The 14,272-nt window shown below is 44.6% G+C and overlaps 1 protein-coding gene and 1 non-coding gene across 3 annotated transcripts in view; one reads left to right on the top strand and one right to left on the bottom strand.

Moving 5' to 3' along the window:
* Cmc1 (C-X9-C motif containing 1) overlaps positions 1-14,272 on the top strand; it is a 54,657-nt gene that overhangs the window by 19,119 nt on the left and 21,266 nt on the right. The window lies entirely within an intron of this gene.
* LOC127213528 (U6 spliceosomal RNA) lies at positions 606-710 on the bottom strand. The gene has a single exon (XR_007833645.1). It is a non-coding gene; the product is annotated as a U6 spliceosomal RNA (small nuclear RNA).

Genomic DNA, 14,272 nt, shown 5'->3' with positions numbered 1-14,272 from the left:
GAAATGTGTGTGTCACCGTGCCCGGCTGTAAATGCCTGTAATCCCAGTACTTCGGATGTGGAGGCTGGAGCATCCAGGGTTTGACACTAACCTGAACTATAGAGTGAACCTTTGTCTGGTGTGTGTGCGTGAGTGCGCATTTCATACATACATAGAATAAGAAACACAAGTGTGTGTTTCTTTTTTGACTAGAAATGTCCTACTTATCGTTTGATTATGTAAAGGGAGTATATAAAGAGGTTATTACATGGAGTGTTCTGCTCTTATTTGTATAAACTTTGACAAGTTTGTAAAACTTTTATATCAAAAGAGAACAGCTTCTATCATCCCTTCTCTGCCAGCAGTATTTGTGTTCATGAATAAAGCCACTAGAACAAATGACTAAAGGCTGTGAGCTGTCCTCACCTTACTGGATGGGACTGGTGGGAAACCCCAGAGAGGCTGAATTTCTGGACCCTTCGCCACCCCCACCCCAAGCAGAAGCCCCTCCCCTTCCTGACAGCTGTGATGTACTCTTTCAGTCAGGATTCTAGGCATTACCTTGTTTTAAGGAGATGGTTAAATTCCTTGTTACGTTTCTTGGCTTTTTGTTTGTTTGTTTGTTTTTAAATATGGAACACTTCATGAATTTGCGTATTATCTTTGTGCAGGGGCCATGCTAATCTTCTCCATCATTCCAGTTTTAGTGCATGTGCTGCCGGGGCGAGCGTGCTTCTTGACTTTTCCAGTGCATAGTTGACATTCGGTAAATGTTTGCTATGTTGTCTCACGGTTTTTTTTTTTTTTTAATAAAAGTAAGACTTTCCTTTTTATTATCAAGATAAATAAGTATTTTGTTATCAGGAGTGACCTAGAACACTCTTTAGCCTGGCCTTGTTTTAGCCTGTGTTTGTGTTGTAGTCTTCTTAATCTTTTGGCCAGCAAGTGGAGGTGCTGTCTAAAGGAATAAATGTAAAGTAACAAGATAGAACATGAAAGATGAAAATCCAGAGACAGACACCGGGGTTCAGGCTGAGGGTCAGGTAACCAAAGCAGCTGCTGCCCCCCCTTACCTCTCCCTCGGACTGAAAGGGTGGTCTGGCTCGCTCCGTGAACCCTCACACTGCAGTCCTAGACTGCTAGACTGCTGCTGCCGCTCCTCAACGTGGCTGGAGACTAAATCTGTCCTCCAAACCTCTGACTGCAGTTCTGCCTCCACCAAGCTTCAGACTGCTACCCCAGACTGCTGCCTCTTCCTTTCATACCCCTCAAAATTAGGATTCAGTGCGTGTAGTCCCAAGTGCTGGGATCACCTTTTTGTGAGCTGTTTCTCTTTCGGACTGGATCATTGTCATGTAGTTCAGTGTGGCCTTGAACTAACAGAGATCCACCTGCTTGTCTCTTGAGTCCTGGGATTAAAGGTGTGTGCCACCTTCCCTGGCTCTGTGGCTGTGGCTAAATTTGCTTTCTGTACCCTTAGGCAAGCTTTAATAAATCATAAGCAATATATTACTACAACAAGTATGTTTGTGTCCTTGGAGCATTACAGAGCTGACATTAAGTAGCAAGAAGCTTGATAAAATGCCTGCCTTCTCCTGTCAGACTCAAATGGTGTGTGAGTAAAGCAGCAAACAACAGAAAAAGAAAGTCCAAGTAGGACCACGTGAGATGTTCTTAAGGGAATTTGCAGAGAGCACTGAACGATTAACGTCTCCGCTCAGCTGCGTGGCTTGAAGAGCCCACACCTTTCCTTTCTTTTGTGGTTGGGTTAGACCATTGTTGTCATTCCATGTCTTTGCCCTTTGCCTCAGTTTGCTGATCTTAACCGACACTAAAGTGGAGATGGGACGGCTTCAGACTGGCTTGGATGCATTGGGAAGGTCATGTCACATCACTGGTATAGTGTCTTGTATGTATATAGCAATGTTGTTTAAGAGGTACAGATGGATGTAGAGTCCATCTGATGCGCACGGCCCTAACACACTGGATTGTGTTAGGGTTCCTACAGCCACCCCTGGATTCAGGGATTTGCTGTAAGACCTCACCACACAGGCATGATCATGAAAATTATTTGCAGTTCCCAAAAATCTTTTCCTGGTAGAGTCACTTACTGTGGAATTAGCTTTGCCAGTGTGGGATTATGACAGTGCAGGTTAGGTATGGTCTACCAGGGAAGCTTATTAGAGAGACCATCCATAGACACAGAAGTTTGACTGGGAGTTGGGTCTGTGGGCAACTTCTGCCTAATAGGTACCATGATTTCAAATTCCTAGAAGGAAGGCTGTTGTTGAGTATAAACCATATTGCTTGCACAGACAACTTGAGCTCAGTGAGCCACTCTGGTCAGCTGCATAGCGATGAGCACATTCTCCCAATCCAAGTTCTTAGATGCCAGCCAAAGCCCAGCCTTGACAGCGAACCAGCCTCCCGGGACAGTGGCAGGGTCAGGTATGTTATGTTACCTGTTCTGTGAACGGACATCATAAAAGTTAATTAGCAATACTTTTGTCTTTCTTATGAGGCCTGATGTTATACAACTGAATTAATTTTTTACTAACTGAAAAGACATAATGGTGGTCATTGTTCATTGACCTAGTTGCAATCTCGGGCTTCTACTGCCAGACTTTCGGCTTATTGTGAGTGCCGTATGTTATTAGACACAAATACCCTTGAATATTGTGATTTCAGAAGTAAATCAAACCTTTTAATGTTTTAAATATTTAAATGACAATATTGACAGTGGACTATTGTGAAGGCACCTGAGCTTAATTCTTTGTTTACTTGTTTATTTCTTTGTTCAAGTGGTGTATACATGTCTATGTGAAGGGGTATGCGCATGTATGTGCAGATTGTGCATGTGTGTGCGTATGGAGGCCAGAAATGGAGGTGGCTTCAACCCTGTTTTCTGATACATGGTTTCTCATTGAGTCTGGGACTCATCCACTGGGTAAGACTAGCTGGTCCCAAGACAGAACAGGTGACCCTCCTGTTCTGTCTCCCCAGTGCTAGGACCAATGGCATGCGGCGTGGCCGTGCATCTCCTCTTTTAATGTGGTTGCTAGGGACCCAAACTCAGGTCTTGATGCTTGCACAGCAAATTCTTTTTCTGTTGGTGCTGCCTCCCAGCCGTGAGCATAATAGTTTAAAACAACTGATGTGTGCAGCTAATCCTTGAAGATGCTTCATTGCAGAAAGTTTACATTTGACCTCAGCAGCAAAAAAATGCATATCTTAAGACTTAATAGTATTGTCAAAATGAATAAACATCATTATAAAATATCACAAGGCTTTTATTCCACTATTTCATTAACAAGTTTTTATTATCCTGGTATTCCTGAACATCAACTTTTAATTATTATCTCGTAAAAGATATAAATCCTTTCATCTTATGAGAAATTAATCCAAAATTAGTTATAGTCTTTAAACAGTACTGTGCCCTTGTATTTAAAATCTGTCAGAGATGACACTTTGCTTAAGCTGTCTGATGCTCTTCCTGCGGTGACTTGCGTTCTTTGCAGGGAGCCAGAGCCTGGCTGGTACTTCTATTGTAAACTTTGTTGTGGCGATATCTTATTTGTGCTTTATTTAACAAATAAAGCTTGCCTGGAGATTAGAGTACTGAGCTAGCCACGCCAGTTAGCCATAGAAGCCAGGCAGTGGTGGGAAACACCTTTCATCCCAACACTTGAGAGACAGAGGCAGAAAGATCTCTGTGGGTTCAAGGCCACCCTGAGCTACTTGAAATTCATCCAGTCTAAAAGAGAAACAGCCAATCTGTGGTAGCTTGGCTTTAATCCCAGTACTTGGGAGGTGGAGACAGGAAGGGATGTGGCTGGGTGGAGAGAGGAATATGAGGAGGAGGAGACAGCGGCTCATTGCATTCAGTCTGAGGATTCGTAGGGACGGGATCGCCCCTTTGGGCTGAGGACTCAGCAGAGGTAAGAGCTAGTGGCTGCTGCTCTGCTTCCCTGACCTTTCAGCATTAACCCTCTGTCTGACTCAGGGTTTTTATTATTAAGATCAATTAGAATTCATGCTACATATAATGTAATAGAAATTTTGTCTGTTCAGAATGATGAAGAGACTATTTGGTTTCCACAGAACTCAAGAATGTATTGACTACTATAAAGAGAACCACTAACAGCCATCCTTTTGTGAGTCGGTGTGTGAAAGTGGGTGGTATCATTGTACAATCTGGCTCTTAAATGGGAAGTTACAGATTACAGTTGCGGCCCAGTAACCTCCTTCTAGTTTGTTTTTGTGGTTTTCTTTTCCTTTTCTGTCTTTTTTGTTTTCTTGGGGGGATTGAGAATTACAGAATTACTCAAAGACGAGGGGCCCCTCCTCTGTGGAGCTGCACACCTGTCGGCTCAGTCCTCGGGTGCTGAGAGAGGGCAAGGCCACTGTGGGCTGTCCTGAGATTTCAGGTGCAGCCTTAGCTATGTACTGAGACCCTGGTCCCCAAACACAATACTACTTCTCTTCTTATGTACAGCTTGTTTTTTGTGTTGAAAACGAAAACCTGTTACTTCCTTTAATTGTATCCTACGTGCACAAATCCTAAGTATGCATCTCAATGAATCAGGACAGTGAATGTGCCAGTATAATCACCATTGAGGCCATGAAATAGACATTATCGGAAGCCAGCCTTCCCCTTCTCTCGTCCCCTAATGTCATCCCTAGCAAAGGCAGAAATGAGAGGGGAGTCAGGCAAGAGAGAGGGTGGCTCCTTGGTGAACGTGCCAGGGTAGCTGAAACTGAAAAGGCTCCCAAAGAACCGAAAAATAAAAAAGAACCCTTTAACCTTGCTAGAAAAGTTTGAGGAGGCAAGGACAGGAGTTGATCTAACTGCGGGTCCTAAAAGATAAGAGAGAGAGAGAGAGAGAGAGAGAGAGAGAGAGAGAGAGAGAGAGTGTGTGTGTGTGTGTGTGTGTGTGTGTGGTGACGTCAGGTGTCCCTCAATTGTTCCCCTCAGTTTTTGATAGATTTCTCACTGAACCTGGAGTTCACTGATTTGGGTCAGCTGTCTGGCCAGCAAACCCCAGGGCCCACTTACCTCCGCTGCGCCAGTGCACACGGCTCTGTGTCACCCTTGTGACAAGGCTGCTGAGGGTTAGCCCCGGGCCGCATGCTTGTGCTGAGGGTTAGCCCCGGGCCGCATGCTTGTGCTGAGGGTTAGCCCCGGGCCGCATGCTTGTGCTGAGGGTTAGCCCCGGGCCGCATGCTTGTGTAGCAAGCACTGTAGCGACTGAGCCATCTCTCCCGCCCCCACCTACCTTTAGTGGCACTAAAGAGACGTATCCCTTGAATGCCTACCGCCTGTCCAGTGTAGTGGGAAGTGCTATCAAAGTAAAATAGACGTGAAATTGGCTTTTGAATATGTTGTGGTCAGGTGGATTAGGCAGAAGCCGTATACCTAACTAGAACTACATGGCATGATACAACTTGTAATAGCACTCTTAGATATTAGTTATGGGGAATAAAAGCCAGAGCAGATCCAACTTAAGCAGTGCCTGGGTACAAGTGTCTCCCAGACTGCATGCATTTCTAGTGGTTTGGGTAAGTGTAGGGAAACTGGAGAAACCGTTTCAGACCATAGTAGACCGGGTCCTGCAGAGACAGGCTTTCTCTACCTGTCAGCAGGAAGGCACTTAGAGCCGCATCGAACTGTGGGAGAATTTAGCAATGAAGGTGAAGGAAAGGCTGATTCAGGGTGCTGTACAAACTGGAAGGGGAGTTGATTATTTCCTTTCTCTTTTTTCCTTTTTGATTTTTGAGACAGGGTTTCTCTGTGTAACTCTGGTTGTCCTGGAACTCACTCTGTAGACCAGGCTGGCTTCGAACTCAGAGATATGCCTGCCTCTGCCTCCTGAGTGCTGGGATTAAAGGCGTGTGTGCCATCACCACCTGTCAGGTTTTTTTGTTTTTTGTTTTTTTATATACAGAGAGAATTGGTTTTAAAGAATTGGTCTTGCTGTGTAGCCCAGGGAAGCCTTGAACCACAATCTTCCTGACTCAGCTTCCCACTTGGATTACAGGCATGTACCATACCACCAAGATTCACTTTACAAATAAAGTAAAAGAAGATGGATGTTACAGCAGAATATAGGACATTGATAACATCTGCTTAAATTTTGGGTCTGTACATTCTTTTTTATTGTGAATGTATTTTTGTGTATTTAAAATATTTTTCATTTTACATGCTAACCCCAGTCCCCCTCCCCCCCCCATCTTCACCCCTTTCTGTGCACTGTGCATTCTTTAAAGCTAGATGTTGTTGATTAATTGTGGCTGGCAGTGGTGTTTGCTTTGCAGGGCTGTGGTTCATTCTTTTCTCAGATGAAAAGTGTTAGGCTGCTCTATGTTCTAGGTGTGTCTTGTTCTTCACCTTCTCCAAAGAGATGCTTTGTCAGATCTGTTGGATTTTTAAATGAAGCATTTTAAGACTCTAAATTCTAAGAAGTCTTCTTGGCTTAATTAAGAATTGCTAAATGTCATTGACATCCAGCTAGCAGTCCTTTGTCTGAGTATCACTGTGTGAAGCTTAAGTTACTCGCACAGCTGAGATTGAGAATGGTTAGTGGGTGGGAATGATCCCTTTGGCAGCTGCAGCCATGCTGTATAAACTACCCACCCATTAGTTACTCAGTAACCCTCAAGCCCGCTCACGCACACACCAGCCCTGCAGTGCAGTGCCGTACTCAAGCGCCAGAGTGCGCTAGAGAGAAGGCAGCTCGCCTCACATTCGGAAGGCACATTAACTCTGGCGCTGTATAGTGCAGCGCCCAGGACATTCTAGAAGAAAATAGAGCATCTCCTAGGTTGTGATTCTAGCCATAGTTGCAGGCAACCACAGATGGCTTGGAACTTGTCTTCCATGGATGGAAGGGGGGTTACGTTATTCTCATACGTTGTCGACACTCGGTTTCTGTGTGTAGACTCTAAACATCTATATTGTCATGCTGCTCTTCCTGATTAACACTAGTTTAATCTGCATTTTAACGCCCACACGTGAAGTGAATAAATAAATAATCTTTGCAGTTGAACTTTTTCAACCCTTTGCTTCACCATAACTCTTGAACTTTAGTTTTAATGACAGTTGTGCCAAAAACAAACAAAAAACAAAACAAAACAACAACAAAAAAAAAAACCCAACGGATTAACTCTGAGCCTCCATGTTAGATGCCTTTCCTCAATTCAGCTGTTCGTACTAGCAAAGGCGGAGCAAGTCTGCTGTGACTTCATGAAAGTAGAGCGGATGCATCTTCCTGCGGGGTTTCCAGCTCGCCACACACAGGGTCGGCTTTCTCATAACATTGTGAACTTCACCCTGTGTTTATTACAAAGAATTGATTGCCCTCCCTCCCTCACGTGTCTTTAGTGTGACCCAAGCCTGTCTAGAATTACAGTGAAGCGCAGTCTTCATTGTTTTTGTGAGTGTACTTTATGCAAAAGGTAGGCAGTTGGCTAGCTGTGGGTAAGCTGTCGGTTACTACAGAGAATGTGGTTTGAACCTAGCTGTGGGTTATTGCAGAGGAGAGTGGATTTTCAGTGGGCCAGCAGGGACAGTTTTATTCCAATCCAGCACAAACTTATGTGGGAATAAGTCTGCCTTGCTTTCTTTCTTTCTTTTTTTTTTTTTTTAATTAAATTTTTTCATTTGTTGTATATCTCAACCACGGTTTCCCTCCCCCACCTCCTATCTACCCCCCCCCCCCCATTCAGAGAAGGGCAGGCCTCTCATGGGAGTCAACATGGCAGCATGGCATATCACCTTGAGGCAGGACTAAGCTCCTCCCCCTTCATCAAGGCTGGGCAAGGCATGCCAGCATTGGGAGGGAATAGGTTCCAAAAAGCCAGTTCCTACGCTAGATACAAGTCCTAATCCCACTGCCGGGGCCCCACTGACAGAGCAAGCTACACAACTGTCATCCACATGCAGAGGGCCTAGGTCAGTCCCAGGCAGGCTCCCAGAGTACGGGAGCTTCCAGTAGTTCAGGTCAGCGGTCTGTGGCTTCCCTGTCATGCTCTTGACCCCCTCCATGGCTCATACAATCCCTCCTCCCTCTCTTCAGCTGGCCTCCTGGAGCTTTCCCAGTGCTTGGCTGTGGATCTCTGCTTCTGCTTCCATCAGCTACTAAATACATCACTGTCATTAATTAGGGAAGTCACCAATCTAATTACAGGAGAAGGCCAGGTCGGCGCCCTCTCCACTATTGCCAGGAGTCTTAGCTGGGGTCATCTTGGGGCTTCCTGGGGGTTTTCCGGGCACTCGGTTTCTCCCTAACCCCAAATGACCCCCTTTCAAGATACCGCTTTCTTTACTCTCCCCTCCATCCACCCCCAGCTCGACCAACCCAGTCCCTCATGTGCCCATTCTCCCATCCCCTCCCCTCCACAGAGGGTAAGAGCGCTGGCTGCTCTTCCAGAGGTCTTGAGTTCAATTCCCAGAAACCACATGGTGGCTCACAGCCGTCTGTGATGAGGTCTGGCGCCCTCTGCTGGCACACAGGCTTTTAAAAATCACTCACACAGACTGAACAAGCTGGCTTACAAGAGTTAGTGCTGCATGTAGAATCTGAAGTCCTCTTTCGGAGAAGTTAGACTATCACTACACACTGGGTTGTGTCAGTGTGTGTCATAAACTTAATGTAAGGCAGTTGTGCCTCATTCATCATACTTTGCTTTTAGTGTATAAGACTAAAGTTTTTGGAAATTATTGTCTGGTTGCATTGAGAATCTCCGTAATTATACTTTTTAATGATACTGTAAAAGCCTGACCCATTCCTTTCTTTGTAATATGGCTGTAAGGAGCTGGACTATGGCCCCACCACACGATTGAGTTATAGTTCATCTCATTAATACCCATGATTTTCAGGTCTCTTCACTCGATACCTCAGGTTGAGGACATCATGTCTTTTTTTCCCTGTGCTATCTTTTCTTTCCACGCCCTCCCCGGTGACATGAATTCAAATGGTGAGCACATCCATACGGTGGAGCGTACTCTGTCTGCATGATCTTGCTCACTTAGGTTAGATCACTGGCCTCATCCTTCCCTGTCAGTTGTCTTAGGTGGAAATTAAAAGCAGCAACTAAGAGCCGAAACAATGACAGAAGCCATCAGCGTGTATACAAGCGTCTTTCCACGCCACGAGGAAGGTGCTAAGGAGACGCGAGCGAGAAAGGACAGTTTTATTGACTTCTCCGTGGAGTGGCACAGAGACGCGGCCAAATGGCATCACGGTCTTTAGGAGCCCAGCTCCACTGCTTCTGCTATCCACACACTACAGCTTTTGGTTGTGCTGTCGCTGTTAGATTTGGTGTGTGCAGAGTTGCTAGAGGTTTGGAGTTTGACTGTCCCTTATTTTATCATGGAGGTTGAGGATGACAAGGTCATCTAGGTCAGCCTTTAAGTTCTTTGGTAAGTGAGCTGGCTAAAGACACTCTTGCAGCCCGAACCATCACCTTTTTAGTTTAGAGATTTTGTGTCTACTCTTTTACTGGCTTCATAGTACAAACTTCACCTTCTTCAGCCACGGCTCACCTGTGTTTTATCAGTTTGCTCTCTGATTTAATCTGGTTTTATCAGAGGCCGATTTCTGATCATTTTAGTTTCTTGTGTATGCAGGATGTATGTAAGTACATAACATAAATCTGGTGGAGGAAATTATTGTAGCATAGAGAAAGGGTGTCCAGCCAGCCTGTGTAGTGTGTGTGTGTGTGTGTGTGTGTGTGTGTGTGTATGTGTGTGTGTGTGTGTGTGTGTATGTATGTACGTATGTATATGTGGTTTGTTTTCATTTTTCCAAGCTAATGAGTGGTTCTACCCTTGGATATAAGGAAATACTGTTGGGCTGCCCTGCAGGGAGAAAACAATGTGTGCATCACCCACCCCACCCCACCCCACCCAACCCCACCCCACCCCATCCCTTCTCATTTCAAAACTGTTCATGGTTTGGCTGATAAATTTGTTCTAGTATGTATTTGTAGTTGGGTGTTTTTTACTCTTTACACTTGATTCTTTGCGGGGGCTGCCACCCAGCTCCCAAGTAAACATACATGGAAACTTGTTCTTTCTCATGAATGCCCGGCCTTACCTTGGCTTGCTTCTAGCCAGCTTTTCTTCTTATGCTACCTACCTCTGGCTTCGATCTTTCTCCATGTCTGTGTCCTTTCCTTTACTTCCTACTCGTGGCTCGCTGGGTGGCTGGGCGGCTGCCCCTGATGTCCTCCGTTTCTTGCTCCTTCTTTTCTCATTCCTTCTCTTTTCTTCCCAGATTTCCCCTCCTATTTATCCTCTCTGCCTGGCGGCCCCACCTATTTCTCTCTCTGCCCAGCTGTTGGCCTCTCAGCTCTTTACTAGACCAGTCAAGTGTTTTAGACATTCAAAGTAACACAGCTCCACACAGCTAAACAGATGCAACGTAAAATAATGCAACACATCTTTGTATCATTAAAACAAATGTTCCACAGCATAAACGAATGTGACACATCTTAAAATAATATTCCACAACACATATTGTAGAAACACACTTAAAGAGAAGAGTTGATTTAAAACTTTCATTTGGGTCTTAATGACTTCCCAGGAGTTGTGGTGCAGGACTTGTGTGGCCGAGGCAGGAGGATCCCGAGTTCAAGGTCAGTGTATCCAGAGAAGTCCTTTCTTTGAATACTGGGGTGAGGGATATAGCTCAGTGTTATAGTTACCTAGATGGGTAAAGACCTGCCTTTAGTCCCAGAACTGCAGAAATACAGAAAACAACAAAGCATGATTTTGTTATGACCGATGCAGATAAGTTCCTGGTTCCTTCTGTTGCGCTCTTGTATTGATATGTATATTTTAGGCTTATATATGCTTAGTTTTTAAGAGTGTCTAAAAAGGTAGACTCTGAAACATCATTGCCAACTTGTGGAGGTTGGTGGTCTTCCTGGGTGGTACTGTTTCAGCCTTACAGAACACGCCATCCTATGCTTTCATAGCTATGATACAGCAGCTTCCTCCTGGCAGTGGTATTTTGAGGGCCAGCATTGCTACCACCGCACTGGTGGCTAGTCAGCGGGCTTCTTGATCTTTGACTTTGGAGGAAGAACTCTATACTGAGCTTTATTTGGGGAGCTCATGCAGGGTTAATTGCTGTTGCATCTGGATTCTTCACCTTTTTTCCTATAAATTTTAACATGTTATTTAATGAATGTAAAGTTATGCAAAACATTTATATTAAATAGACTTGTTAAATATATCTTTCCTATCTGCCACCTGATTCCTACTGAGTGTTAATATTCAAATATTCATTTGTGATGTGTATTGAGGAATAGGCTTATGGGAGAAGTCAAATTAGTAGAGAGATGCCTGCCACTACTGTACCATGTTCCTCTGTTACCAGTTATCATTAAAGAGTAAGTGCCTCAGCATCTTCATTAGTGGGCAGGACATAACCCATTTGCTTTCCTTTCCATTGTTCTAAGGCACCAGGTCCAGTGTGCAAGGAAACAGGTCGTGCTATGGAGAAGCTGGAGAGAAACGGCCAATGAAGTGTGTTAGGAAGCTGAAAAGTGGAGCTCCATTGCCCTCTAGGGGTTCACTTTTAACACAGCCCATTTTCACTTTTTTTTTTTAATTTTATTTTTTTTTAATTTTATATTTTTAAAAAACAGTTTAGTGAGCGCTTTAAGGAGAGAGGTCTGCACAGAGGAATGCTGTCATTAGCTATAGAGTGTGAGCATTTAACACTAAACACTCGTTTACAGTATTACAAGTGAAAGCACACCTAATGCCGTGTCGCATTTTAACTGACTGCCTGTTTTTAAAGTCGTAAGTCTTCAAGAATGCTTTGGTGACTAACCCATCATTTACTCTTTTCAGGGTACTCTCCATACTCTGTAACAGACCAGGGAGTTGGGTAGGAGGTCATCAGATGTGTTTCATGGGCGTCTTTGTCTCCGCTTGTGAGACGACTTCTCCTGGTTTCATGTCACCTGCCAGTGCCCTGGGATGGTTGCCCAGTGTTGGCTTGCTGGAGGTCAGGCCGGCTCACGCCGCAGGGTCTGCAGTTACTGAGTGTGGGAAGGGAAGGAGTTGGTTTTTATATTACTAACGTATTAGCCAAACGTTGGCTGTGTAAGTGGTGCATGTGGAGTTTGTGTGCAGATGTGGTAATATTCTGAATGTCTAAGCACATGTCTATATTGAATGTGAAAATGCATGGGTTATTAACATATTTGGAAAAGGTTTTTGTGTGTGTTAATTTGTATGTATTCACACTTTGATTCCCTAGAAGGATGCCACAAAGCTGCACAGTGGGTTTTTAGTGTTTCTGATCGTGAGCTGTGATATCAGATATTTTAATAAATAGTGTATGCTTTTGCAGTATATAAATGCGTTTACTGTATCTCCTCCTAGTGGTAGAAAAAGAGGCCAGTCCTGTTAAGACCTTAGGTCAGTGCTTGTGTGGTTTGCAGCCTCTTGCCTCTTCTCTTCCATCACTGTAAGCTGAGCACTGGCTATTGAGAGTTTGGAAAGCTGTGGGTCTTTTGAAGGACCTAATTGAAAAAAAAAATTAGTACTGAAAAGGACGCTCAGACTCCGCATCCCGAGAGTATGTTAGAATGTTGAAACAAGGAATGCGAGCATTTTAATCATGGTTAAGAGGAAAAATAAGCCTTTAGCTGTCTGCCAGAATAAGTAGTTTTGTGTTAAAAGAGTTGCAATGAATATTTTTGCATGCTAAGTCTATAAAGCTGTTTCTTACTGCCTACTCAAGTGAGTGTTCAAGCTCTTAAAGCCATTTTCCTTCCTCTTGGCCCAGGGTGGAACTCAGCGGTCCATTCTCAGCTCGTCCAAAGCGTGGGTTCGGTCCCCCACACCACGGAACGAGGAGGCGCGCTCACGTTTGTTTTGTTCTTGTTGCTGTATTCCAGTTTTACGGTTTTCAAGTGTTCTCACTCACATCCTTATGTGGGTCCCATAGACTGTATTTTAGAAGTGATGGAGAGTTTTATTACAGGTTGTCAACCAGCAGTCTGTGGATACACACAATTGGAGCGTCGAGTGAGGGGCCGCTACTGGAGGACACTACTTTAAGAGTCTTTCAGAGCAGGCTTACTTTTATCACTCTTAGTTTCTTTTTAATTGTTTAATTATCCCTGGAGGTGGCTTTGAGGTCCCCCCCCCCTTTCCAGTTCAAACAGATATAATCTGCAGTATAGAATTAAGCTTTAAAATACAAACTTGGAACGCTCTCAGTTACGGAAGAATATTTTAGCACTTTTGTCTTTATTTAAGGTGTGTTACTAGCGTCAATCATAAAAATATTGTGAAAGCCTTGAGTAAGCTTGAGTATTATGTCTGTTTTACCTACATATTCCAATTTTGAACAGTATTGATTGAGTCCGGCTAATATATATATTAGGTTTTGAAACCATAAAGGCTTTGTTCACCCCTTCCTCAGTTCACTAGTTTTTGATCCATCTTGCTTGAATTTCATTTCAGTAGTTTAAAAAAAAAAAAATCTTTGAACTAAAAGAAAAAAACAAAAACAAATAACACACCTTTGTGAAGTTTTGAACTGAGCTCAAAATACAAAGAGCAGTCTTATTCTACAAGAGACTGTGGAGTGCTTGCTTCCCGACATCTGGGGAGAAGTGCTTGTCGACCTGTGTTTTGCGTCGGTGTGGGTGAGGTATTGCCCAGTTCTGTCTTCTCCACCTGGGAGCTTTGTGCACATCACATGGACGTTTCGGGACGTTGAATGCAGTTGGCTTTCCTTCCTGCCCATCACCAAACACAAAACTTAAAGGGCCCTTTAGGCGGCTGCCGCGGCGGAGTGCAGCAGCTTCGCCAGGCGGGGAATGGCCCTGCTGCTTTTGTCCCCGTGTCCCCAGGCCTTGCAGGCATCAGCTCTTTGTGCTGAAACCGGCTCATTTTTAACTGTACGTAGCGCAATTGTTATGATTGTTATAAAGTGTCTTCTGCTGTAGAGTTTTCTTCCTCAAAGGTGGCAGGTCGTCCTCCGAGTGTGGAGACAAGGTGCGGCTTTTGCTCCCCTGCTGGTTCCCCGGGGAAGTGCTGGACTGTGGCAGTGTCCATTCACCAGCAGATGTGGTGGTCAGGCCTCCCTCCGGTCTGCGGTCTGCGGTGCTGCTGTGGGTAACAGTCTCCAGGCCTGCTCTGTCTTCTGGAGCCTGCACTGGGAAGCTTCTGCTCACTCCGTGCTTGGTGACAGCATTTGTTCCCTCAGGAGCTTGTTACTTAAGTCCTTCTCATGTAGAAGTCCACGGCACTGAAGCCCCCGGT

The sequence above is a fragment of the Phodopus roborovskii genome, unplaced genomic scaffold, assembly GCF_943737965.1.
Source record: "Phodopus roborovskii unplaced genomic scaffold, PHOROB, whole genome shotgun sequence".
NCBI lineage: Eukaryota > Metazoa > Chordata > Mammalia > Rodentia > Cricetidae > Phodopus > Phodopus roborovskii.
This window is presented reverse-complemented; position numbering and strand designations above follow the sequence as displayed.